The sequence below is a fragment of the Pristiophorus japonicus genome, chromosome 27 (genome assembly GCF_044704955.1).
Source record: "Pristiophorus japonicus isolate sPriJap1 chromosome 27, sPriJap1.hap1, whole genome shotgun sequence".
In the NCBI taxonomy this organism is placed as follows: Eukaryota; Metazoa; Chordata; class Chondrichthyes; family Pristiophoridae; genus Pristiophorus; species Pristiophorus japonicus.
In genome coordinates this window covers 4378279-4404344 of record NC_092003.1, presented here as the reverse complement: position 1 = coordinate 4404344, position 26066 = coordinate 4378279, and the positions used below count along the sequence as shown (strand labels likewise).

At 45.0% G+C, this 26066-nt stretch overlaps 1 protein-coding gene and 1 long non-coding RNA gene across 2 annotated transcripts in view; one reads left to right on the top strand and one right to left on the bottom strand.

The window, feature by feature from the left end:
* LOC139239429 (ADP-ribose glycohydrolase MACROD1-like) overlaps positions 1 to 26066 on the bottom strand; it is a 1029639-nt gene that overhangs the window by 763150 nt on the left and 240423 nt on the right. The window lies entirely within an intron of this gene.
* Positions 1 to 26066, top strand: part of LOC139239430 (uncharacterized) — a 38683-nt gene that overhangs the window by 9292 nt on the left and 3325 nt on the right. The window contains exon 2 of the long non-coding RNA XR_011588653.1: positions 25464 to 25590. This is a non-coding gene — a long non-coding RNA (uncharacterized lncRNA). The remainder of the gene's footprint in view (positions 1 to 25463; positions 25591 to 26066) is intronic.

The window sequence follows — 26066 nt, the reverse complement described above, 5'->3', positions numbered from 1 at the left end:
TCTCAATCTCTCACCATTTATAAAATACTCTCTGCTTTTCCTACCAAAGTGGATAATTTCACATTTCTCCACATTATATTTCATTTGCCATCTTCTTTCCCACTCACTTAGCCTGTCTATATCTCCTTGAACTCTCTGCATTCTCCTCACAACTTACAATGTAAAAATAAAAAAGGGAAGGTGGCTCAACCATGGCTATCAAGGGAAATCAGGGATAGTTTTAAAGCCAAGGAAGTGGCATACAAATTGGCCAGAAATAGCAGTGAACCTGGGGACTGAGAGAAATTTAGAACTCAGCAGAGGAGGACAAAGGGTTTGATTCGGGCAGGGAAAATAGAGTACGAGAGGAAGCTTGCAGGGAACATTAAGACGGACTGCAAAAGTTTCTATAGATATGTAAAAAGAAAAAGGTTAGTAAAGACAAACGTAGGTCCCCCTGCAGTCAGAATCAGGGGAAGTCATAACGGGGAACAAAGAAATGGCAGACCAATTGAACAAGTACTTTGGTTCGGTATTCACTAAGGAGGACACAAACAACCTTCCGGATATAAAAGGGGTCAGAGGGTCGAGTAAGAAGGAGGAACTGAGGGAAATCTTTATTAGTCGGGAAATTATGTTGGGGAAATTGATGGGATTGAAGGCCGATAAATCCCCTGGGACTACATCCCAGAGTACTTAAGGAGGTGGCCTTGGAAATAGCAGATGCATTGACAGTCATTTTCCAACATTCCATAGACTCTGGATCAGTTCCTATCAAGTGGAGGGTAGCCAATGTAACCCCACTTTTTAAAAAAGGAGGGAGAGAAAACAGGGAATTATAGACCGGTCAGCCTGACATTAGTAGTGGGTAAAATAATGGAATCAATTATTAAGGATGTCATAGCAGTGCATTTGGAAAGAGGTGACAAGTCAGCATGGATTTGTGAAAGGGAAATCATGCTTGACACATCTTCTGGAATTTTTTGAGGATGTTTCCAGTAGAGTGGACAAGGGAGAACCAGTTGATGTGGTATATTTGGACTTTCAGAAGGCTTTCGACAAGGTCCCACACAAGAGATTAATGTGCAAAGTTAAAGCACATGGGATTGGGGGTAGTGTGCTGACATGGATTGAGAACTGGTTGTCAGACAGGAAGCAAAGAGTAGGAGTAAATGGGTACTTTTCAGAATGGCAGGCAGTGACTAGTGGGGTACCGCAAGGTTCTGTGCTGTGGCCCCAGCTGTTTACATTGTACATGAATGATTTGGACGAGGGGATTAAATGTAGTACCTCCAAATTTGCAGATGACACTAAGTTGGGTGGCAGTGTGAGCTGCGAGGAGGATGCTATGAGGCTGCAGAGTGACTTGGATAGGTAAGGTGAGTGGGCAAATGCATGGCAGATGAAGTATAATGTGGATAAATGAGAGGTTATCCACTTTGGTGGTAAAAACAGAGAGACAGACTATTATCTGAATGGTGACAGATTAGGAAAAGGGGAGGTGCAACGCGACCTGGGTGTCATGGTACATCAGTCATTGAAGGTTGGCATGCAGGTACAGCAGGCGGTTAAGAAAGCAAATGGCATGTTGGCCTTCATAGCGAGGGGATTTGAGTACAGGGGCAGGGAGGTGTTGCTACAGTTGTACAGGGCCTTGGTGAGGCCACACCTGGAGTATTGTGTACAGTTTTGGTCTCCTAACTTGAGGAAGGACATTCTTGCTATTGAGGGAGTGCAGCGAAAGTTCACCAGACTGATTCCCGGGATGGCGGGACTGACATATCAAGAAAGACTGGATCAACTGGGCTTGTATTCACAGGAGTTCAGAAGAATGAGAGGGGATCTCATAGAAATGTTTAAAATTCTGACGGGTTTAGACAGGTTAGATGCAGAAAGACTGTTCCCAATGTTGGGGAAGTCCAGAACCAGGGGTCACCGTCTAAGGATAAGGGCTAAGCCATTTAGGACCGAGATGAGGAGAAACTTCTTCACCCAGAGAGTGGTGAACCTGTGGAATTCTCTACCACAGAAAGTTGTTGAGGCCAATTCACTAAATATATTCAAAAAGGAGTTAGATGTAGTCCTTACTACTAGGGGGATCAAGGCGTATGGCGAGAAAGCAGGAATGGGGTACTGAAGTTGCATGTTCAGCCATGAACTCATTGAATGGCGGTGCAGGCTCAAAGGGTCGAATGGCCTACTCCTGCACCTATTTTCTATGTTTCTATATTCCCACCTAGCTTTGTAATGAAAGCGGGGTGGTTAAAAAAAATACTTAATACTCCAAGGGTTGACAGCGGACCAGTCAACTTTTAATGACAAAAACAGCTTCTTGACAATTAAAGCTTTGCTCATCCAGAAGTCTCCGCCATCTGGGGAAATAAAGGCATCTTTCTTCACCTGAAATCATTATCTCCTCCTGTATGCACCTGATAGAAATTCTCCTGCCCACTGATACGATCAATGTTTACACAAAGGAGCTCTGTGCGGGGCTGAGCTCTGACCCAGCAATCCCAACTAATTTCTCAAAATGCATCGCACAACACAAACAAGGGACGCACAACTAATAAGATACTCAGCGCGTTCTTTGTTGAAAAATAATCATTTGCTGTTTGGGAATACTCTATTCTTGTATGGAGGAGACCCCATGGGTTAGCAGAGTTTCCACAATTTTTTTTCCTTCATTTATTTCTATGTTTTAGCTTTACAATGTAGAGAGGGAAAAAGAATGTGTGATCAGGCTTGACTATGATACGGTAATTACAATGGAAAAAGCTGAGGGGAAAGCCTTTACTAAAAAGAAATAAAGTGGATGCCTGAATCAACAGGGAACAGAGGTTAACGGGCTTGATGCTAAGCATAACACAGACATAGGAACATAAGTAAGCCATTCAGCCCTTGAGCCTGTTCCGCCATTCAGTGAGATCTGCGACCTAACTCCATTTACCTGCCTTTGGCCCATATCCCTTAATAGCTTTAGTTAACAAAAAGCTATCAATCTCTGATTTAAAATTAACAATTAATCTAGCATCAATTGCTGTTTGCTGAAGAGAGTTCCAAACTTCTACCACCCTTTGTGTGTAGAAGTGATTTAACTTCACTCCTGAAAGGTCTGGCTCTATTTTTTAGACTAGTCCTAAAATCCCCAACCAGCGGAATAGTTTCTCTCTATCTGTTCCCCTAAATATCTTAAAAACTTCGATCAGATCACCCATTAACCGTCTAAATTCTAGGGAATACCACCTTAATTAGTGTGCAAAAGCAAAATACTGCAGATGCTGGAATCTTAAATAAAAACAGAAAATGCTGGTAATCTCAGCGGGTCAAGCAGCATCTGTGGAGCGAGAAACCAAGTTAACGTTTCGGGTCGATGACCCTTCGACCCTTCCTAATTAGTGTAATCTCTCCTCGTAACTTAACCCGAGAAGTCCGGGTAACATTCTGGTAAACCTACGCTGTACTCCCTCCAAGGCTAATTTGTCCTCCCACAGAAAGTAAATATATTCAAAAAGGAGTTAGATAAAGTCCTTACTACTAGGGGAATCAAGGGGTATGGTGAGAAAGCAGGAATGGGGTACTGAAGTTGCATGTTCAGCCATGAACTCATTGAATGGCGGTGCAGGCTAGAAGGGCCGAATGGCCTACTCCTGCACCTATTTTCTATGTTTCTATGTTTCTATGGTGCCCAGAACTGCTCACAGTACTCCAGCTGTGGTCTAACCATGGCTTTGTACAGCTGCAGCATAACTTCTACCCCAGACATAATTGATTAGCGCTGATCCTGAAAACAGGGAGGACAAGTAAAAAAGAACTATTTGCGATACCCTGTGTTAACTGATCTCACCTAGGGAAGCAGTTGAGGGTCACAATTGGATTCAATACCATTGAATTCAGTACCACTGGGTCAGGAAGGGGATGACAAAATGATCAGCTGGGGTTCCTACTCCAAATTGCTATCCAGTGACATAAGAACATGAGAAATAGGAGCAGGAACAGGCCATTTGGCCCCTCGAGACTGCTCCGCCATTCAATGTCCTGAATCCGGAACCTTAATCCGGGTTGAGGTTCGGGTATTTCCAGATTTTGGAACGTTTTTCCGTTGTCCCGAAACCGGAAACACCCAGGCCAAAGTGAGGTGGGGGGGAGGAGGGTGGTGAGTCCGGCGGCCCAGCGCGGCCCAGCAGGGCCCAGCGGGGAAGGCGAGTCCGGCGGTAGAGTGGGGGGGAGGTCGGCAGCAGAGCGGGGGGGTGGGGAGGGGTTGCGGCAGAGGTCAACATCGGAGCAGGTCAGCATCGGAGCTGGGGGGGGGTTCAGCGTTGGAGATGGTCGGTGGTTCCGGGTCAAGGGGTCAGAAAAAACCTGGCTTGAAGAGCTTCCAAAAAGGTACGTTAAAGTTTTTACTTTGTAATTATTTTTCAGCGGTTAATTCGGTTTAAAAAAAAAATGTCCAGATTCCGGATCATTTTCCGGATTCCAGACAACCCCATCATGGATTGGCCCGGTGTCCGGAACATTCCAAATTTCTGAACTCCGGATTTCAGACGCTCAACCTGTACTACATTGAAAGTACAACAAGTAAATCGCTCTTTCACCTGGAAGGAGTATTTGGGGCCCTGGATAGTGGGAAGGGAGGAGGTAAAGGGGCAGGTGTTGCATCTCCTGCACATGCAGGGGAAGGTGCCGTGGGAAGGAGTGCTGGGGGTGACTGCGGAATGGACCATAGTGTCGCCGAGGGATGCTGAGAGGGGAGGGATGGGGAAGATGTGATTTGGTGGCGGGATCACGCTGGAGGTGGCGGAAATGGCCGAGGATGATCCGTTGAATATGGAGGCTGGTGGGGTGAAAGGTGAGGACAAGGGGAGCCCTGTCGTGGTTCTGAGAGGGAGGGGAAGGGGTGAGAGCAGAGGTGCGGGAAATAGAATGGACACGGACGAGGGCCATGTTAATCACGGTGAAGGGGAATCCTCGGTTGAGGAAAAAGGAAGACGTGTCAGTGCGAATGGTGGCGTCGTCAGAGCATTGGGGAAACTTAGAACTTCCCATCCACGCCAGAAAAATCACTGACCGCCAAAAAATCGGCGCCTAATGCTGGGGAAAATAGGGGTCTATGTTCTGTGCTTGTTGTGGTGCTGGTGATCCAATGTGCTTCACCACTGATAGAGGTTTTTATTTGCTGAATTCTAAACACCGCTGATGTGTCCCGAGATGCCCAGGGCAATACAACAAATCTGAAAATCCTTCTAAAAGCTTTAAAAGAGTAATTTCGAGAGCATTTGCTGAACTGGAAGGATTATTTGTGACTTCACTTCAAAGTCTGCATACATTTCTCGGGGCCATGTCACTTCTTTGGTGCAAGGTTGCGACTTCATTCGTGACGTACGAAAGAAAAAGAAAAGTTCGTAGTTCTTTTGCAGACTTGTGCAAAGCTCCGGCTGATTATGTGTTGAATACTCAAAGTTCCTAGCTTTAGTTAGACTGCGTGTGCACTCCAGTGTATATGGGAATCACATACTGGCTCAATCTTTTAACTCAGGCGTGCAATGGCAAGAAGGGGAATTTAATCCTTTAAATACTTCAAAAATTAAAATTAGTTTTACCAGTTCAGTTTTAAAAAGGGTGTCTCCCGACCAATATCCATTAAAAAAATCAGAATTACAAAGCATCAGACTATTTTTGTTGCCCCTTATCCCATTGTGCATCGCTCCACCACTGGTGGCCGTGCCTTCAGCTGCCTGGGCCCCAAGCTCTGGACTTCCCTCCCTAAACATCTCCACCTCTCTCTCCTCCTTTAAGACGCTCCTTAAAACCAACCTCTTTAACCAAGCTTTTGGTGACCTGTCCTATTATCTCCTTAAGGGGCTGCGTGTCAAATTGTTGTTTGAGAACGCTCCTGTGAAGTGCCTTGAGACGTTTTACTACGTTAAGGGTGCTATATGAATGCAAGTTGTTATTGAAGGTGCTAACTGATATCAAGTAGTTCCAGGAAGCTATCTAGTCTCTCATCCAGACATTCATTCTTTGTGTAAGAGTCCTGACAGTGATTATTGGTACTTACGCAGCCATGGAGCCCGATCTTGGTCTTTACCCAAGTACAGTACTGTACTGGTTGTGGTACTGGACCAGCAAGCGAGAGACTTGGAGTTCAAATCTCGCCATGACAAGTTGTGAAATTAATTTCGATAAATATGATAATTTGTAGCTAGCAACAGAACAAAATGACCCATAAAAGTTGCTGGATTGCTGTAAAACCCAACTAGTTGACTGACGTCTTTCAGGGAAGAAAAGCTGGCACCCCGACCCATTCTGGTCTTCACTTGATCACAGACTGCATATGCAGTTATTCTTAATGACCTCTGAGATGGTCCAGCAAGCCACTCCGTGGTCAGGGAAACTCGGAATGGGCAGTGAATGTGTTTTTGTTCGCACTGCCTGCAACCTAAGAACAAATTCATAGCGTCATAGCATAGGAGGAGGCCATTTAGTCCATCGAGTCCATGCCGGCTCTCTGTAGAGCAATGCAGTCAGTCCTATTCCCCCACTCTATCCCCATCGCCCTGCAAGTTCACCTCCCTCAAGTGCCTATTCAGTTTCCTTTTGAAATCATTGATCGTCTCCGCTTCCACCACCCTCGTCGGCAGCAAGTTACAGGTCATTACCACTCGCTGCATAAAAAAGTTCTTCCTCACATCTCTCCAGTATCTCTGGCCCAAAACCTGAAATCTATGTCCCCTAGTCCTTGTACCCTCAGCTAATGGGAACAGCCTTTCTCTGTCTACCTGATCCAAACCCGTCATAATCTTGTACACCTCTACCAAATCTCTCCTCGACCTCCTTTGCTCCTCGGAGAACAACCCCACCTTCTCCAACCTAACCTTGTAGCTGAAATCCCTCATCCCTGGAATCATTCTGGTAAATCTCCTCTGCACCCTCTCAAGGACCTTCACATCCTTCCTAAAGTGTGTTGACCAGAACTGGACACAGTACTCTAGTTGTGGCCTAACCAGAGCTTTATAAAGGTTCAGCATAACTTCCCTGCTTTTGTACTCCATACCTGTATTTATGAAGCCCAAGATCCCATATGTTTTGCTAACTACTCTCTCAATATGTCCTGCCACCTTCAAAGATCCATGCAAATGAACCCCCAGGTCTTTCTGTCCCTGCATACTCTTTAGAACTGTGCCATTAAGTCTATATTGCTTTTCCCTATCCCTTCTGCCAAAATGCATCACCTCACACTTCTCTGTAATAGTCACAATGTTTTTGACGTGTTATGTACAACCAATAGGTAGAGATATATGGCACTGGTGAAATGCTGTTTCGTGTTGCTCTTAAATATTCTAATGTCAACAAACTGGCAATTGTAAAGGAAGCATTAATCAGATTGAGTTCAAATGTGCTCATGTAGTTCTGCGAATATCTTTTAAGAACATAAAAACATTGGAGTCGGCCATACGGCCCCTCGAGCCTGCTCTGACATTCAATAGCTCATGGCTGATCTTCTGCATCAACTCCACTTTCCCACCCAATCCTCATATCCCTGGATTGCCTTTGTGTCCAAAACTCTATCGATCTCATGAAATTCCATCTGCCACTTGTCTGCCCATTCTGCTAGCCTATCTATGGCCTGTTGCAGTTGATTGGTGTCATCCTCACTGTTTGCCACACCTCCAAGTTTGGTGTCAACGGCAAATTTTGAAATTTTACTCTGCACTGTGTGTTTCAATATCCAAGTCAAGCTGTGACATTCAAATGCCTGTCCAGGCAAACTTGCCAGCAGGGGGCTACCAGATCGTGATCAGCAGTGGGAAAATCCTTCTCAATTTCTGTCGCACAGCTGATTCTGCACGGACCACGAATCAAACCTAACTCGCTTGCATGGCTCAACACCACACTGGCTGGTGCGTTTATTGAATGAGCCACCAGGAGAGCAGTCTACCTCTATTGGCTCGAGTGGAGTATAAACGCTGGCATGGGGCGAATGGCCCGTTTCTTTGTTGTATATTCTGTTGAATCCTATGATTGAAAAATATGCTTCTGGATGGCTTCATTCGGAGGACTGGGTTACTGAACTGTTTCTGTACAGAATTAACACATGCACCAGTTGAAATGGCAAAAATCATTGAAGTCCCACTGAGATAATGGCTGTACCTCTACTTACTGTAATTTAGCTTGCTGCACAGCTATTATTTATTCCTAATATAACATTTTAATGGTATGCTACTGTAGTGAAATAAAACCCAATATTACTTCAATTTAATCTATATAATTTCAGTTGAAGTACTTGGTTTGATTACTGGAGTCTCCCATCTGTCACTCTGTTATGACACTTAGCACCAGGATTGAAAAACTGCTGAAGAAAAAGATGAATGCAGCTTGCATGAACTCTACCGATGGATGCCGTATATTTTACTGGTTGGAGTGGGTTTCATGCACCTTATCCATGTTTACGAAATAAATTACAGCAGTCAGGATAGACAATTGCCAGTGTACTCTGTACAATTGAAGACGTACATGTTTCAGAAGTTACTACCATGGTAGCATTAGCAAACTGCAGTTGATTGCCAGGAACCAATAAAAGCACAATATATTGTATATGAGTACTTTCACAGTTCTATGGATCACTAACATTTTAGCTTTTTAGCTTCTGCACCTTCAAACTAGATAGAACTTGCATTTATATAGCACCTTTCACCACCTCAGAATGTCCCAAAACGCTTTACAGTCAATGAAGCGCTTTTGAAGTGTGGTCACTGTTGTAATGTGGGAAATACGGCAGCCAATTTGTGCATAGCAAGCTCCCACAAACAACAATATGATAATGACCAGATTATCTGTTTTAGTGGTGTTGGTTGAGGGATAAATCTTGGCCAGGACTCCCATGCTCTTTTTCGAAATAGTGCCATGGCATCTTTTACTTCCACCTGAAAAGGCAGACGGGGCCTCGGTTTAACATCTCACCTGAAAGATGGCACCTCCGTCAGTGCGGCACTCCCTCAGTACTGCCCCTCCGACTTTTCAGCGCTTCCTCAGCACTGACCCTCCAACAGTGCGGAGCTCCCTCAGTAATGCCCCTCCGAAAGTGCGGCGCTCCCTCAGTACTGCCCCTCTGACAGTGCGGCACTCCCTCAGCACTGACCCTCCAACAGTGCGGAGCTCCCTCAGCACTGCCCCTCCGAAAGTGCAGCGCTCCCTCAGTACTGCCCCTCTGACAGTGCGGCACTCCCTCAGCACTGACCCTCCAACAGTGCGGAGCTCCCTCAGCACTGCCCCTCCGAAAGTGCGGCGCTCCCTCAGTACTGCCCCTCTGACAATGCAGCACTTCCTCAGCACTGCACTGGGAGTGTCAGCCTCGATTTTGTGCTCAAGTCTCTGGAGTGGGATTTGAATCCACGACTTTCTGACTCGAAGGCGAGAGTTCTATATTGAGGCGCAGCTGATGCTTAACTATATCAACAACATGCTGGTTCTCTGATGTGGCACTGCCCCAGAACGGTACAACACGGGCTTATGCTGCCAGTTCCCAACACCACATGCACAGGGTGTCCTGCGTGCAGGTCCTACTTCCTGCTGCCTCACTGTGATGAAGTCAAGATTCATCCCAGTCTTCTTTAACTCATTCTTGTTACAGGATTTTAAAACTGCACAATCCTTGCCTCCATCAGCATTATCTTGCTTCCATAATCGAAGTCTAAAAAAAAACCCACAGGCTTAGTATTGCCAAATCATCCCTCAGTCTCTCCGTTCTCCCATCTGTTCATAAACTAAATTAACGGACACAATTTAGGGAAACTTAAAAGGCGTCGTCTGAATTTTCTTTGCATAAATGTACAATAAAACAAAACAGAATTGCTCCAGCTAGGTATTTAATGTTGCTTTATTACTTTTTATTTTCCAAGCGCCTGTCTGTTCTAGAGTACAAACTGTCGATTTGCAGTAAAATACATCTGATAGGCAACAGTGTGGAGTTGGTGTGTCCCACTCATCCAGCACACTCTTCAGGCAGCAGGTTTTGCTGCTGCGGCAAGTGCCTCCAAGGAGGAAATATTGGGAATCAAACTCAGTTTTAAAAATATACTTTTATTTGGATTAGATTTTTTTTTTTAAATCAATCAAATTTGTTTTAAAGCACCAAAAGGCACCAAGGTACTTCTTACTTCAATTTAGTCTGCTGCATTCAAAGCTCATGATGTGGTCTCCTCTACATTGGGGAGACCAAACGCAGATTGAGTGACCGCTTTGCAGAACACCTCCGTTCAGTCTGTAAGCGTGACCCCGAGCTTCCGGTCGCCTGTCACTTTAATTTTCCGCTCCACTCCTGCTCTCTCTGTCCTCGGCCTCCTGCACTGTTCGAATGAAGCTCAACGTAAGCTCGAGGAACAGCACCTCATCTGTCGTTTACGCACTTTACAGCCTGCTGGACTCAACATCGAGTTCATCAATTTTAAACCAAAGCATCTTTTGTGCCCCTATTTTTTTTTCCTGTTTTCTCTCTTTCCCACGGCAGCTGATGATGATTCTGCCATCTCCATTTTCACCCTATCGAGACTCATCTTTTGTTTCATAACTTGTCACCATCTCCTTTTGCCTCGCACCATTACACCTTTTGTCATTTAATCTCTCCTGCCTTCCACCCTATCACAGACCTTCCCTTTTGTTCTTTCCTCCCCTTCCCTCCCCCACCCCACTTTCCCTACCCCTGCACTTGCTTAAAAACCTGTTACATCTCTAACTTTTTCCAGTCTGATGAAGGGTCATTGACCTGAAACGTTAACTCTGATAATTTCTCCACAGATGCTGCCTGACCCGCTGAGCATTTCCAGCATTTTCTGTTTTTATTACTTCTTAGAGGGCGTGACGGTACGTCGAGTAACATTGGGAGAAATTCGGGGAATTGCCCAAAGGTGTGGTTGAAGAGATGGCGTACGAGGAGGCTCTTTGAAGATTGTGAGAGTTGCAGCAAGGTGAAGAAGGTGAAAAGGATTGCAGAGTTCAGGGTGTTGAGGGTTGAAGGCTGTGCCAATAGTGGTGGGAGAGCAGGGCTCAGTACTCTTGACTGTAAAGAGCAGAGCATGTAAACTGTTATGTAGGGTGGAACGAGACCATGGAAGAATTTATAAACACAGATGAGGATTTCTTTGACGAGGCCTTTAGCTGCTTATGGGGTAAGAAGATCGGGCAGGAAAGTGGAGTTGAGGTCGAAGATCAGCCATGATCTCATTGAAGCAGGCTCGAGGGACCGTATGGCCTACTCCTGCTCCTATTTCTTCTGTTATCACCCCTGTGCTCACTGACCTACATCGACTCCTGGTCCAGCAACGCCTCAAACTTAAAATGTTCCATCGTTGTGTTCAAAGCCCACCACTGTCTCGCCCCCCTCCCTATCTCTGTAACCTATGTCCGAGGGGGAGTGTTTACTAGTGCTGTTGGGGAGGAGTTAAACTAATACGGCAGGGGGATGGGAACCTATGGCAGGGAGACAGAGGGAAGTAGAACGGGGGCAGAAGCAAAAGATAGAAAGAAGAAAAGTAAAAGTGGAGGGCAGAGAAACCTAAGGCAAAAAGCAAAAAGGGCCACATTACAGCAAAATTCTAAAGGGGCAAAGTGTGTTACAAAGACAAGCCTGAAGGCTCTGTGCCTCAATGCGAGGAGTATTCGGAATAAGGTGGACGAATTAACTGCGCAGACAGCAGTTAACGGGTATGGTGTAATTGGTATCACGGAGACATGGCTCCAGGGTGACCAAGGCTGGGAACTCAACATCCAGGGGTATTACATTTAGGAAGGATAGACAGAAAGGAAAAGAAGGGAGGTGGCATTGCTGGTTAAATAGGAAATTAATGCAATAGTAAGAAAGGACATTAGCTTGGATGATGTGGAATCGATATGGGTGGAGCTGCGGAATACCAAGGGGCAGAAAACGCTAGTGGGAGTTGTGTACAGACCACCAAACAGTAGTAGTAAGGTTGGGGACAGCATCAAACAGGAAATAAGGGATGCATGCAATAAAGGTACAGCAGTTATCATGGGTGACTTTAATCTGCATATTGATTGGGCTAACCAAACTGGTAGCAATGCGGTGGAGGAGGATTTCCTGGAGTGTATTAGGGATGGTTTTCTAGACCAATATGGCGAGGAACCAACCAGGAAGCTGGCCATCCTAGACTGGGTGATGTCTAATGAGAAAGGACTAATTAGCAATCTTGTTGTGCGAGACCCCTTGGGGAAGAGTGACCATAACATGTTTGAATTCTTTATTAGGATGGAGAGTGACACAGTTAATTCAGAAACTAGGATCCTGAACTTAAGGAAAGGTAACTTCGATAGTTTGAGGGGTGAATTGGCTAGAGCAGACTGGCAAATGATACTTAAAGAGTTGACGGTGGATAGGCAATGGCAAACATTTAAAGATCACATGATGAACTTCAGCAATTGTACATCCCTGTCTGGAGTAAAAATAAAACGGGAAAGGTGGCTCAACTGTGGCTAACAAGGGAAATTAAGAATAGTGTTGAATCCAAGGAAGAGGCATATAAATTGGCCAGAAAAAGCAGTAAACCTGAGGACTGGGAGAAATTTAGAATTCAGCAGAGGAGGACAAAGGGTTTAATTAAGAGGGGGAAAAGAGAGTACGAGAAGAAGCTTGCCGGGAACATAAAAACTGACTGCAAAAGCTTCTATAGATATGTGAAGAGAAAAACATTAGTGAAGACAAACGTAGGTCCCTTGCAGTCGGATTCGGGCGAATTTATAATGGGGAACAAAGAAATGGCAGACCAATTGAACAAATGCTTTGGTTCTGTCTTCACGAAGGAAGACACAAATAACCTTCCGGATATACTAGGGGACCGAGGGTCTAGTGAGAAGGAGGAACTTAAGGATATCCTTATTAGGCGAGAAATTGTGTTAGGGAAATTGATGGGATTGAAGACCGATAACTCCCCGGGGCCTAATAGTCTGCATCCCAGAGTACTTAAGGCCCTAGAAATAGTGGATGCATTGGTGATCATTTGCCAACAGTCTATCGACTCTGGATCAGTTCCTATGGACTGGAGGGTAGCTAATATAACACCACTTTTTAAAAAGGGAGGGTGAGAGAAAGCGGATAATTATAGATCGGTTAGCCTGACATCAGTGGTGGGGAAAATGTTGGATTCAATTATTAAGGATGAAATAGCAGCGTATTTGGAAAGCAGTGACAGGATCGGTCCAAGTCAGCATGGATTTATGAAGGGGAAATCATGCTTGACAAATCTTCTGGAATTATTTGAGGATGTAACTAGTAGAGTGGACAAGGGAGAACCAGTGGCTGTGGTGTATTTGGACTTTCAAAAAGCTTTTGACAAGGTCCCACACAAGAGATTGGTGTGCAAAATCAAAGCACATGGTATTGGGGGTAATATACTGACGTGGATAGAGAACTGGTTGGCAGATGGGAAGCAGAGAGTCGGGATAAACTGCCTGCTATCCTTTTCAGAATAGCAGGCAGTGACTAGTGAAGTGCCGCAGGGTTCAGTGCTGGGACCCCAGCTCTTTACAATATACATCAATGATTTCGATGAAGGAATTGCGTGTAATATCTCCAAGTTTGCAGATGACACTAAGCTGGGTGACGGTGTGAGCTGTGAGGAGGATGCTCAGAGGCTGCAGGGTGACTTGGACAGGTTAGGTGAGTGGGCAAATGCATGGCAGATGCAGTATAATGTGGATAAATGTGAGGTTATCCACTTTGGGGGCAAAAACGCGAAGACAGAATATTATCTGAATGGTGACAGATTAGGAAAAGGGGAGGTGCAACAAGACCTGGGTGTCATGGTTCATCAGTCATTGAAAGTTGGCATGCAGGTACAGCAGGCGGTGAAGAAGGCAAATGGTATGTTGGCCTTCAAGCTATGGGATTTAAGTATAGGAGCAGGGAGGTCTTACTGCAGTTGTACAGGGCCTTGGTGAGGCCTCACCTGGAATATTGTGTTCAATTTTGGTCTCCTAATCTGAGGAAAGACGTTCTTGCTATTGAGGGAGTGCAGCAAAGGTTCACCAGACTGATTCCCAGGATGGCCGGACTGACATATGAGGAGAGACTGGATCAACTGGGCCTTTATACATTGGAGTTAGAAGGATGAGAGGGGATCTCATAGAAACGTACAAGATTCTGATGGGACGGGGCAGGTTAGATGCAGGTAGATTGTTCCCGATGTTGGGGAAGTCCAGAACCAGGGGACACAGTCTTAGGATAAGGGATTTAGGACTGAGATGACGAGAAACTTCTTCACAGAGAGTGGAATTCCCTGCCGCACAGAGTTGTTGATGCCAGTTCATTGGATATTTTCAAGAGGGAGTTAGATATGGTCCTTATGGCTAAAGGGATGAAGGGGTATGGAGAGTAAGCAGGAAAGGGGTACTGAGGGAAGCAGGAAAGGAGTACTGAGGGAATGATCAGCCATGATCATAGCAAATGGTGATGCAGGCTCGAAGGGCCGAATGGCCTACTCCTGCATCTATTTTCGATGTTTCTATGTTTCTATTCCAGCCCTACAATCCACCAAGAACTCTGCTCTCATCCAATTCTGGCTTCTTGAGCATCCCCGATTGCGCATTGGCGGCCGTGCCTGCAGCCGTCTCGACCCCAAACTCTGGAATTCCCTCCCTGACCTCTCTGTCTCTCCCTGAGCTTTTGGTCGCCTGTCCTAACGGCTCCTTACGTGGCTCGGTGTCAAATTTTGTCTGCAACGGTCCCGTGAAGTGCCACAGGACATTTTACGATGTTAAAGGTGCGCTGTAAAGTCAAGTTGCTGTTTAACTTTGCTTGTGTCCTGCACTATGGGCCGTAAGCCCTTTATCGGAGTTCGTCAACAATTACAAAAAATGAGAAGTTTTCAATTTGAATGAGAAATAGCAAACACAGGAAGCAAGAAAAGCAGAGGATAAATCAATTAGCAGTGAATCTAGGCTTGGTCGGTTTGTGCAGAATTTAATATCAAAGACAAACACGACAGAATATGAATTGTTCTTCCCACTTTTGCTTTCTGTGAAGTTGCTGTTTTTTTTTTGTTGCTTTTACTGGATTGTGAAAAGGCAACCAAAAGCATAAATTAATTAATCTTACGTCAATCAAAGTCAGTGACGTACAGGTTGGTTAAAGGAAACTGAAGCAGAACATGGCAGATGGAAAGCACTCAAGTGATTTATGAAACTCTAGCATGAGGGAAATTGCAACTCCCAGCTTATACCTCAAATTCACAAAAAACTGTGTGCTACATCCACTGGTAGGGCTGCAAGATCACTGTTCAATGTTATGAGTGTTCTACATAACATAAGAACATAAGAAATAGGAGCAGGAGTTGGCCATTTGGCTCCTTGAGCCTGCTCCGCCATTCAATATCATGGCTGATCTGATCCTGGCCTCAACTCCACTTTCCCGCCCGCTCCCCATAACCCTTGACTTCCTTATCATTCAAATATTTGCCTATCTCCACCTTAAATATATTCGAAGACCCAGCCTCCACAGCTCTCTGGGGTCGAGAATTCCAAAGATTCACTACCCTCTGAGAGGAGAAATTCCTCCTCATTTCTGTTTTAAATGGGCAACCCTTTATTCTGAAACGATGCCCCCTAGTTCTAGATTCCCCCACGAGGGGAAACATCCTCTCTGCATCTACCCTGTCAAGCCCCCTCAGAATCTTGTATGTTTCAATAAGATCACCTCTCATTCTTCTAAACTCCAATGAGTACAGGCCCAACCTGCTCAACCTTTCATCATATGACAACCCCTACATCTCAGGAATCAACCGAGTGAACCTTCTCTGAACTGCCTCCAATGCAAGCATATCCTTCCTTAGATAAGGAGAGCAAAACTGTGCACAGTACTCCAGGTGTGGTCTCACCAAGGCTCTGTACAATTGTAGCAAGACTTCTTTACTCTTGTACTCCAACCCTCTTGCAATAAAGGACAACATGTCATTTGCATTCTTTATTGCTTGCTAGCTTTCTGTGTTTCTTGCACGAGGGCACCCAAATCTGAACACCAACATTTAAAAGTTTCTCACCATTTAAAAAATATTATGCACTGATCACTGGCTTCATATCTGGTTTTGTGAGTTCCAGACGTCCCAACGCCCAATCCCAAACAAAGTGAGGTCATTCTCACCTCTCTCTGCTGCCGAGAAGCTTTTAATCAATGTCATTTCGCACATTTCATTTGCTTGTGCATCCTGCAGTATTTACTTGACACAGTCACAAGCATTAGAAAATATCGAGATTGACAGCGCGAAGATAGGGAATTAACATGCACAGCTGAAGCAGAAACATCACTGGGTTAATGATCAAATTTCTGCTGCTGTTAATTTAGTTCCCACACACTGTCAGCTCAGTAAATCCTTCCAGCCAGAATCGACAATTAACTCAGTTTCAAGTGAGCACGTGAAAAGGACTAGAAAAGACCATCAGCCCCACCAATGCTCACCCTATCCATGAGATAGTGCAAACCTCCGACTGTTCAACCTCAGTTTCTTAAATCAGCATAAATACGGAGGAAAACAATATGGAGGAATGTTATAATAACCAAGCGATTTTATAAGGATGGTATAATCAGTATTTTTTCCCTCCCCATTCTCCATCTCCTGAAGGTAATGATTCATTCTGTGGTTCATTCCAACACATCACTGAAGTGGCCAAGCTATTTGATTGTGGGGAGAAATCACATCCGAGCCCAAACCCGTCACCAAACAATCACATACGCACCTAAAAAAAAACATTTACAAATATACGAATAATGACGGACAGGAAAGACTCTCTGCTCCATCTAGCCTGTCCCACACAATCATGACACCTTGTGCATAGGGTCGCCAAATCTGGCTGGACATATTCCTGGAGGTTTCATCACGTGACCTCCTGCCTCCAACTGCCCCGCCCCTTCACTCTCGCCATTGGTCGCCTGACATGTCCGTCCACTTGGAGCCCTGTCTTCCTGCGCCAATCAGAAATTGAAAGTTACCCAATTGGATGATTCTTGACTGTCCTTTTCTCACCCCCCCCCCTTTCCAATATTGTTATAACTCAGAAACAAAAGTGCTCAAATAAAAAAAAATTTAAACTCACATTTTTTTATTGCTCCTCTGATTATTACAACATAAGAAATAGGAGCAAGAATCGGCCATTTGGCCCCTCGAGCCTGCTCCGCCATTCAATAAGATCATGGCTGTTCTGATCTTGTCCTCGAATCTACTTTCCTGCCTGCTCCCCAAACCCTTGACACCCCTGTTGTTCAAATATCTGTCTATCTCTACCTTGAATATCCTCCACAGCTCTCTGGGGCAGAGAATTCCGCAGATTCACGACCCTCAGAGAAGAAATTCCTACTTATCTCCATCTTAAATGGACGACCCCTTATTCTGAAACTATGCCCCCTAGTTCTAGATTCCCTGAGGGGAAACATCCTCTCTGCATCTACCCTGTCAAGCCCCCTCAGAATCTTGTATGTTTCAATATGATCACCTCTCATTTTACTAAACTCCAATGAGTATAGGCCCAACCTGCTCAACCTTTCCTCATAAGACAACCCCTTCAGCCCAGGAATCAGCCCAGTGAACCTTCTCTGAACTGCCTCCAATGCAAGTATCTTGGGTTGCTGCAGCAGCGCCCTGGAGCTGAAGAACCGTTGTTTAAGCCACATAATCAGTCAATCTGCCATTTAGGACCTCTTTCAGGAGGTGAAATTCCCTCTTTAGAGGTCTCGATGTGAAACATTTTCTCTTGCTGCCAGCCATGTATTTTGCCCATTAATCTAAATCGCATATTATTATTAAAGCAACGGTTTTAAAAATTCTCTCGACCTCAAGCTCATGACAAATCCCTGCCATAACACACTGAAGGTGCTCGCAAATAGGACAGTGTTAAACAAATAACACTGCAGAAACTGCAAAATGAAATGCTCATTAGAGTCCAAAATAATTACATTAACATTATTTTAAAAGATGAATTACAATTAATGTGAGAAAACCAAGCTACTTGTGACTGTTAATCATAAGTGCAGTAATTGTTCATTTGTAATGGTTTGCCTTCATAAAAAATTAGATCTAATGAGATTTTAGCGAATGCAGTTCAGCCTCTTGGCTAATATCTCCATACACGGTACAACCTTTTCCTCATAAATTATAATGAACAGCCATTCGGAGATTAATGTTTGGGACTGGCTAATTACAAATTTAAATGGATCAGGTTAACTCTTTTGCGACTTGAGGAACAATGGAACCGCAGAACTTGCTGCTCCAATGCACTGTGCCAGAGCGTTGCTAACAGTTGCGACACAAGGCCATTAAAAAAAAGCAAACCAAGCTTTCGGGTTTATTTCCAGAGGGATAGAATTGAAAAGTAGGGAAGTTATGCTAAACCTGTATCGAACCTTGATTCGACCGCACTTGGGAGTACTGTGTACAGTTCTGGTCGCCATATTATAAAAAGGATATAGAGACACTCGAGAGGGTGCAGAGAAGATTTACAAGGATAATACCAGAAATGCGAGGGTATACATATCAGGAAAGGATGAATAGGCTGGGTCTCTTTTCTCTTGAAAAAAAGGCTGAGGGGTGACCTGATAGACATCTTTAAAATGATGAAAGGTTTTGATAGAGTGGATACAGAGAATGTTTCCACTTGTGGGGAAGAGCATAACTAGAGGCCATCAATATAAGATACTCAGCAAGAAATCCAATAGGGAATTCAGGAGAAAATTCTTTACCCAAAGAGTTGTGAGAATGTGGAACTCGTTGCCACAGGAAGTGTTCGAAGCAAATAGTATAGATGCATTTAAGGGGAGGCTAGACAAGCATATGAGGGAGAAGAGACGAGAGACTAATGCTGCTAGATTTAGATCAGGAAAGACGGGAGGAGGCTCAAGTGGAGCATAAAAGCCAGCTTAGACTGGTTGGGCCCAATGGCCTGTTTCTGTGCCGTATATCCTATGTAATGTAATTGAGATGCAGCTCTGCACTCATGCTCCAACCCCACAGTGGGTTTCCCCAATCTTTGTGGTGGTATTAAGGGATGTACCCAGACAATTATCAACAGGGAAAGAGTGCAAATACACTTGCAAACTCCCAACTCCCTCGCCTATTTCCCCCATCTCCAGCTTTGGTGCCCTTGTCCCCAGAAAAATCTTGACTCTCACCCGGTCTGGTCATTCCCCCTGCTATGGCCCTCCATCTTTGTTCCCTGAAGTCTAAGAGATGCACACCTCAGCATATCTGGTTTAGCCATCCGTCACCAGATCTGGCTGGACCACACCAAACGCCATCGGGCCTCACTCTCCTCTCTCAAAACCAGCCATTATTCCAGGACTAACCTGGAGAGCAAAGATAATCCCCAGGTTATTTGTTCCACTACCAACCATCTCCTTAAGCAAAGGTGAGGAGCTCATAGAAACATAGAAAATAGGTGCAGGAGTAGGCCATTTGGCCCTTCTAGCCTGCACCGCCATTCAATGAGTTCATGGCTGAACATTCAACTTCAGTACCCCATTCCTGCTTTCTCGCCATAGCCGTTGATCCCCTAGTAGTAAGGACCTCATCTAACTCCTTTTTGAATATATTTAGTGAATTGGCCTCAACAACTTTCTGTGGTAGAGAATTCCACAGGTTCACCACTCTCTGGGTGAAGAAGTTCCTCCGCATCTCATGGACTTCGTTACTATAATAAAGACCATCTGTTCAGCTGCCTTGGTTGCGTTTTTTACCTTTTCATTGCCTACCTCGTCAAAACTGCCCCCAGTTCCTTCCTGCAATGGCCTTCAACTCAGGTCTCCACTAATTTCTCTCCCATTTACCCTCACGCCTTCTCCAAGTTCACCTCAACCATGTGACTCACCTCCTGCTCACTTGACTACATTCCCACTAAACTGCTGCCCAAGGAACTTCCCTTCCTGGAATCCATGCTAACTGACATTATATGTGGATCCCATTCCTCAATTATTGTCCTCCTCCCTTTCACAACTGCCATTTTAAACTCCCACCCTCTGAAAATACCCTCCCTTAACCTCTGCCCTTCCGAACCTCTGCCCATCTCTCCCACAACTCCTTATCTGAATCTTTCGAATGAGGTTTCCACCCCTTCCACAGCACCAAAATTGCTCCATCCAAAGTCGCACATGACATCCTCCGTGACTGTGACCCTCATCATCTTCCTCAACATTTCTTCAGCCTTTGAAACAGTTGACCATACCCCAGATCAGTGGGACTGCCCTCGCTTGGATCCACTCGCTTCGATCATAATTAGACCATCTCCGGCAATGGTTTCTCTTTTTGCTCATACTGTTACCTCTGGAGTTCCCCAAGGATCCAGCCTTGGCCCCCTTCTCTTCCTCATCTGTATACTACCCCTCGACGACATCACCTGAAGATATGGAGTCCACAAGTACGCTGACGACACCCAGCTCTACTCCTCCACAACCTCTCCTCAGACTGTTTGCACAGGCAACTCTCGGTTATCCCGCTGCAACGGCATTTTTAAAAACTGTGATTCTGTCCCGTGTACAGCTGCACACGACCATTAAACCCACCCCACACGCAGTCCTGCGCTGACACACAGCATTATCACTACACACAGAGGAAGGGCTTTATTTTATAATAAAGTTTAATGCTGGCTTGACCTTAAAGGAATCCTTGTAGAGCAATCAAATAAACTCGGACTTGGACAGTCTGTCCGCTCATACTGCGACCCATCCTCACGTTATCAGATCGAAGGCATTGCTCCCAAACCCGTTCTTTTCGGGCACTGTACAGATCATCACGCTGGAAACAAGTTCAGAGGGGCAAAAGATTTATCCAACTCTTCCTCCCTTCCCTGCCGTCTTTCCGTTTTCTGATCTTGGTGAATGTGCTCTTGTGCAATCTGGAGTATCGCTGAGGGTGCCGCCTCGAGGGTAAGTAAAGCCGAGTCTCATTCGACCTCCAGCGGTTGAAGCCTTTAGACTGGCCATTTTAAGAAAAAGTAGACGTATAACATGGGTCTCTTCACTTTATATTAAAATGAACAGGTGGACAATCCCATCCTGGAGTGCACAGAAGCAGAAAAGCATCAAAGTACTGCATAAATTTGGGACCCAAACTTTCTCGGCAAGTACGTGCACTCGCACTAGCGGCAAAATCGTTTACCTGGAATAGCCCGATCCCAGAAGGCCTACCGGATAATCGAGAGTTGCCTGTACTTCTTCCAGTCTTGGATGAGGCAAATTTCCTCCAGCTAAACATTGGGAAGACCAAAGCCATTTAATTCCATCCCCCACTCTGTCTACTGTCTCAGGCTGAACCAGAGTGCACAACCTTGACGTTCTATTTGATTCCGAACTGACCCCATATGCTCTCCATCACAATGGCCGCCTACTTCCAACCACATTAAATCACCTACATCCACCTCTGTCTCACTACAGCTGCCGGTGAAACTCTCATCGATATGCTTTGTCACCTCCAGACCCAAACACAAGAAACCAGCACACAGTTGCCCGATGCAAACTGCAGAAGTGGCAAATGTAAAAAAAAATGCCTTAAGCTTGGGATGTAAAGCAATTTGATAATGTTAAGCACTTATATTTTTATTTATATTTCTGCCAGGTTTTGTTAACGCTTTTAATTTAGGATTTCAATTTTTTTTTTAAATTGGCAGAGAAACCGAAGCTTCGCAGACTAAGGTCGCCATGGTCAGTATAGTATTATAGACACAGGGTGAAAAGGATAGCCACAAGTTACAGTGAAACATCGGGAAATTCATTCCATAGTCGATGGGGTGAACACTTGGTAGACCCAACTCTGCTTGGGGCAGTAACGAGCCATTTCAGCGCTCCAAATGCAGGAAGGACAACCACGCCTATCGGAACTGGTCCAGAGAGGAGCGGGGCGGGTGGTCTATATCTTGCCTGCTGAGCTTGATAATCTTTGATTTAGTGTTCTATTTTCTCATCACCATACACCACCTCTCAGCTTTGAGAGCAAGCCAATGCCATTGTTCATCAAACCACTGCGAGGTGCAGATAGTGGTCCTGGGAATTTGCTATCATATTTTTTCCTTCCCTTGGTACACACAGAATATCTACAATTATTGTCCCCTGCCACCCAATATCTCCACAATTGTAATCCCATTGTGAGCATTTCTAAAGCGCCTATTCTACATATCTCTGCAGATGTACATGTATATCCTCATACGTATTTACATCAATTTTACAGACAGCTGTCTGCAAAGATGAGTATTGGAGGCTCTCTGGAAACATAAACAATGCAGTTGGAATTGTATTATATCGAATGAAGCCAAACATAATAGCAGCAGATGTGCCTTGCACACAGCACTCGGTGTAACATCCTCTCAGAACCTTAATAAAAACTGAATTCATTTATCAGTTGCTATGTAATGTGTATTGCTCTTCCTGCAAATAGTAAAACACAGGCTTACTACTTTTAATTATGAAAATAAATAGTGATGGGACATGAAGTTGTGCAAAGCTCTGAATAAAGGGTATAGGACAAATTTAAGATATATCTTAATCTACACAAGGCAACAATAGTTGGGTGCTAAGTGTGACTAACATATCACCCTTGTAAGGTGAAATCTCTCAACCCCTCTGCTGCCGCACATCAATGTCTTGGACGAGCCGCAATTTCCTCCAGCTAAACATTGGGGGAAGCCAAAGGCACTGTCTTCAACCCCGCCACAAACTCTGTAGCCTCACCACCTCCACCCCAAGCTATAGTCTCAGGTTGAACCTTGGCACCCTACTCAATCCTGAGCTGAGTTTCCAACCCCGTACCCTCTCCATCGCAAAGGCTGCCGACTGCTTGCAGCTCTGTAACAATATCGCCTGCCTCTGCCCCTACCGCCAACTCCGCCCATCTGTTGCAGGATCCCTCATCCAATGTCTTTTGTCACCTCCAGGCTCAATGATTCCAATCACTTCCATATTGAAAATACAATGTGATCAAAACAGTCATAGATGGCATTAGCGGGAATTTCCTCGGGGGCTCACCCCATCCGCTGCCATAACTTCAGCAGAAAAGCTGGATAGACCCATAAAGGGGGTTTGCACCGATCTTCTGCCGAAGTTATGGTGGCCAATTGGGAGAACCCCCCGCGGAAATCCTCGGCGTATATTTTAATGAGTATTTGAATGGTTATCAGGTCTGCGAGAGTTGAAATACATATTTCTGGATATTCTGCAAGGGTTCTCCCGATCTCCCACCGTAACTTCAGTGGGAGAGCAGCAAAGCCCGAGAGGAGTGGTCTGAATTGCCATTTTCAGATGTTTCTCTGGGGGTTCTGCTGATTTGGATTGGGCAAACCCCTGTGGAAGTTCAGGCCCATAATGTAACAATCTTTCAATGATTTTAAATATGAAGAATTAACTTGGGAATGCTGCTATATTTTGGCGTTCGTACTTCTAAGACTATAACAGCAACAACATCAGACAGACTTGCCCACGCTCCCTCATTAGGATTGACAAGCACTCATTTTAGATTCCCACTTTGATGTCACTCTGAGAAACACATCTGTAAATGGATTTGCAATCTGTCAATCTTGTGGCTCATAAATGTCACCTCCAACATCTCCCTGATGTTGACGGCCCTGCATCAAGCGCTCTGCAACGAGGTACAAAGCTATTAAAATAAAGATTACATGGAACGAACGCACTGGCTCCACAAGGCCAATGTGCAGGAGCTATTTGGGTCACATTGGCTTTGCAAATATCCCCATTTTAATTTAACCTCGGTTTCGGCAAACAGAATGTCAGGTGTCTATTCTTTCACATTCCTGTTACAGAATTCACCCCACTCAATCCTCCAACAGAATGCCTTAAGTGCAACCTCAGAACGGACGCTGATTTTAATTTTATTTGTTACAATCTGGAAGGAGGCACAGATGGGACTGTAAAAATGGGCACAGAGATCAAGCCCAATTAATCCGCGCCCATTGTGCCTGCTGCTCGAGTGTTTGCTGGGGCTTGCAGGCAGGCAGCAGAACCGCTCATCCAAAAAAGTAATTTACTAGCCCTTTGCTGTGGCGTGGCAAGATCACAATGACGCCCATATATCATGGGCATTCAGGGTTGCTTGGTGCTGAGTGTACCTAGAAGCAAGGTTAAAGGGCCAAGTAAGATTTATTCAGTAATTTTACATTGGAAATAAGAAATAGGAGGAGTAGTAGGCCATTTGGCCCCTCAAGCCTGCTCCGCCATTTAATAAGATCATGGAGCCCACCTCCCTGCCCGCTCCCCATAACCCTTCACTCCCTTATCGCTCAAAAATCTGTCTATCTCCACCTTAAATTTACTCAATGACCCAGCCTCCACAGCTCTCTGGGGCTGAGAATCCCAAAGATTTACAACCCTCTGAGAGAAGAAATTTCTCCTCATCTCAGTTCTAAATGAACGATCCCTTATTCTTAAACTATGCCCCCAAGTTCAAGATTCCCCCACAAGTGGAAACATCCTCTCTGCATCTACCTTGTCAAGCCCCTTCAGTATCTTGTATGTTTCAATAAGATCACCTCTCATTCTTCTAAACTCCAATGAGTATAGGCCCAACCTGCTCAACATAAGTCAACATTTTAATCTCAGGAATCAATCTAGTGAACCTTCTCTGAACTGCCTCCAATGCAAGTATATCCTTCCTTAAATAAGGAAACCAAAACTGTACACAGTTGTAGGCCATTTCTTAGTTTTTTTATCCAGCTTCCACTTGGGGTTTCAGGATCCTTGCAGCAATTGCTCTGCTGCTCGTCACTTCTTCTTTCAAGCACCAATGGGAAATACCCATCTTGGCTTTTTGGAGGAGAAGGGCCAACAGAAGGATACCAAACAGGCCATATTATTCCAGAGACGCTCTGCTCCCACCCACCGGTACTCGCACACCTGCATTTGCATGGAACCAGCACACCTACCTCACTCTGGGAGATAAGCAATGTTCTCGAGGCTTCTATTCCCAAGGGAGATCAGGAAAGCAGACCTGATGGCTCGGGTAACAACTTGCGAATGCGCCATTAACTATTATGCTGGATGATTCTTTGCTAATACCCTAATCAAAGTACGCTATGCTTTCAGCTGACAAAAGGCATTCCAAGGTGTTTGTCCTCTAGCAAAGCTTGACTGCATTCACCAAGGTGATACCAGCCATATTTGCAGACATTGTCTTGCTGATATTGACCACAGGGAATTGCTTTATTAACATGTTCCTGATCCATAAGAGCCAGATGCAAAAGTGTACACCTGCTATCAGGACACCACAAGTCTGGCACAGGCACAGCCATGTGACTGCCTCCTCCCCTTGCAGGCATGATGCAAGGCTAATCCTCGGAGATGCTGCTGTGGAGTGGCAAACAAGGTCAATCTTTTTGGAACCACCTCATGCAGTGCCACCTCCCATTCAGCGACCATCAAACAGGGGTCAAACACCTGGCTGCTGTGTCACTTGCCTTTAAACTCCTGCCTGCTGATCAGATTTCCTTTTACTTAGGTTTGTGCCATGCTTGATGAGCCACACGACGTGTGTAAAAGTGATGAGCACTTTAACCTTCGCCTTCCACCTGACACCAGCAAACTTCACGTTCAGCCAGATACGAGGGACTTCAGTGACTGCACTGGTAGGACCAATGATCTCCCTATGTATAATTTGCAGTTGTAATATTATTGGATGGGTGGCTTTCAATCCCAATTAGGGCAACATTCATCTCCAACTCTCATCATTAAAGGTAGCCATGTTGTTCATCTGATCCACCATTATGAACAATCAGCCCTCTGTTCTTCCACCACATCTTCTCCTTTAAAGGCAAACTGCAGTCCCTCCAGGAACTGTTGCCTCAGATGATTTTATGCCCGCTAAGCCAAACGTACGACAAAAAGTTCTCTGGGCAAGCTTTTCATTTGCCCAAAGCCGATTGAAATAATGGGAGGGATGAGCACTTTTATCTTCGTAAAATTCGGGATGAGCTGCTGGCACAGGTGAATGATGCACAATGTTCCCGCTCACCCCCACTTTTATGAAGTTGGTTCTCACATCGGAGCTTGAGTCTGTTTTCAGCCAACATCCACACATCTTCCAGTGGACGTCCCTGGGTAG